Consider the following 2,996-nt stretch of genomic DNA (forward strand, 5'->3'; position numbering starts at 1 on the left):
GGTGTGCACTTACATCTGAGATGCGTATTTACGTGGAAATATAGAAATTAAAGTCGAATCTGAAATGCACGTAATCTTCAATAAGCTGCCATAAAATTTTGCCAAGTCTGTAATTTCCCCATTTTGTATCGAGATCAGAACCCAACCAACCACTTCGGGGCTTCTAACCCGTTCCCACTACTACTACTATTACCCGTTCCTACTCCTACTACTGCTACTACTACTACTCTTACTATTACTACCCCTACTGCTACTGTTACTATTACTAAGTACTCCTACTTCTACTCTTACTACTACTTACTCCTGCTCCTGCTCCTCCTCCTACTACTACTACTAATACACCTGTTACTACTTCCTCCTCCTCCTCCTACTACTACTACTTATAATATGGATCCGTATAGTAAAACTACACGTTGCCACCTGTTAAAGTGAACCCGCACCGGAGAATGCAAGAGCACACCTCAGAAATGATTGCTGAAGGTACAATAAATGAAACGAAAAGTATTTTTTTAAATGAATTTCTGTGTGGATTTGTATTAGTGAAACTGTACGCTTTTAACTTTGTACAAACAAGGATGTTCCTCATATAGTATCCCTACTCCAAGTCGATTTTCTTTACTACAATTCAATTTCCCACACAAAACAAAGAGCATGGATATTTGACACAAAATCTTTCGCTTCCTTTTAACACACCACGGCGCTGCAATCGGACCAGAAATGCTGGGGAAAATGCTACGAAATAAAGCAGGTTCTATCGACAAGAAATGCCATAGGATATGCCATGGCACGGGAAATATTATAGCATTTGCTACTTTACACGGTAGGATATCGATGATACGATTTTTGCTACGAGAAATGCTACGATAAATGCTTCCGTCTAAAACTAGCCTAATAGAAAGTTGGAAAGAGGGGGCCCAAGAATTAGAAAAACTTTCTAGGGGGCCCAAAAGAGCTTATTAATGCTTGCCCCCCAGAAAAGAATCTAACCTACGGCGCTGGTCATCGGTTGCAGGGATTGTCCCGATTTACATTACATTTCGTCTTTTACATAACTTCTAATTTCCAAAGAAGAAAAGACGACATAAATTATTTTCAAATTTTTTAAATTGTATCAACACGTGTAGAAATAGACAGTTCTATATTTATGTTCCATTACTAGTTAATATTCTTATATTCATATAAGGATTTTGTGGCAAATTGAGCTGGTCGCACTAGCCAAGTGATCACGGGCGTTCGGCTTCTGATCATGAGGCGCAATCCACTAGGGGTTCGAATTCCTCTGAAGGACAAGGTCGGAATGTTAATTGTCCTTAGTATTTCTGTGTTCGTGTCCCTGTAGTGTTTGGAATACCTCGAAAGGACATGAGGTGCCACTGGCGAACAATACTCCGGTTGGGACGATTTGTTTTTTTAAAAAATGTGAAAGCAGGAAACTCTCATTGCAGCTACCTGAGTTCAAATCCCGTCGTGGTAATTATTAATTTTCCTGAATGAGAAGACAATGTTTATGTAATTGGTATTGTAATTATGTTATTACTTTATTATTATTATTATTATTATCACAGAAGGAAAGAAAAATAACATAGTCGAAGGTATTCAGAGGAACAAATGATATACAGTATGTCAGATGTTTCTTAGGTTTACACATGAACGCAATAATATTATTATGTTTATGGACTTACAAATAGAATTATCATTTTATGACAAGAAATAGAATATAAATACTTGTTAACTGATAACAGTAATGCATTTTGTTTCGCCCTTCTGGCATAATGTATTTTCCTATAATACGCATTGACTGGCATATGCTTCTACTGGCCCTGTGTACTTCCTTCGTTCTTCGCAATGAAAAAGAGTTCAAATTATATTTTTCTACTTTCTCATTAGCTTCTTGCATTATTTTGTCAAAATATTCTTTGTTGTGTAGGTTCTGAATATTTCCTGAAACAATTTCAACACCTTTAATCAAGCCTGTTAGTTTGTTTCCGACTTATTCAGAACTTCCAACGAGCCAGTTATCTTTGTCGAAGTAATAGACCCAACAGCCTTTTGGCAGTTTCGAAATGGGCTAGAAGACCTGGAGCTCTTGTAAGTTGTTTGTCGGTTTCAGAAATATTATGCAGAGTTTCTAGTATAACAACATACTTAACTAGAATTTCTCGAATCTGGTCCTCTCTGCATAACCATCTTGTAGGACAAAGTAGCTTCATTGTTGTGGCATTGCCTATTGGACCCTCAGATTAGATTCAAGGACAGCAACAAAATTTCCTTGTGCCATAACATTGAGAAAACAAGACAACTAACTCATGAGCTCATTGCATTGCATTGCATTACATTCATGAGCTTCAAATTATTACCCTGAAGGTCTATTACATGACTAATGAAGGAGAATAAAAATATTAGGCCTATATTAACATTGTTATAATCCAATGACATAACCTTCCTTTAGTGACAGTCCGCTTTGAGATTATGATTGGAGCTTTGAACCTCATTCCAAGAAATATTGACTTAAATATAAGTTTTCGTATACTTTATTTTTACAGAACTTGAGGAACGATACATGATGAATTACTACTTTGCCATCTAACACTAATAATATTCAACCAACACTCTAACCTAGCCTAACCTCTGTGTGTTATCTTGGATTCAATTTGTTACCTTTCATCTTATCTTCACGGACCCCGTGAGGCATATCAAGAAGTCTGTTATAATAGTTTCACAGCCTGAATATTATATTCCAAATAAATATAATAATTATTATTTATATGTTATTCTGTCGTTAGTAAATAAATTAGATTAGAATAAAATATTGAATATTTCGTACTTCAAAATATTGAGGGGACGCGTCCCCCCGCCAGAGTCGCCTGTGACTACTACTACTATTTATACTGCGGATTCGTATATGAAAGCTGCACACGTAACGTAATCATTTCTTGAGTATTATTTTCGCCTTATTTTAATGAAAACAGTGTTTTGAAAATTTTAATAATAAAATA

Source organism: Thermobia domestica, chromosome 9, assembly GCF_964235325.1.
Source record: "Thermobia domestica chromosome 9, izTheDome1.hap1.1, whole genome shotgun sequence".
Classification (NCBI taxonomy): Eukaryota; Metazoa; Arthropoda; class Insecta; order Zygentoma; family Lepismatidae; genus Thermobia; species Thermobia domestica.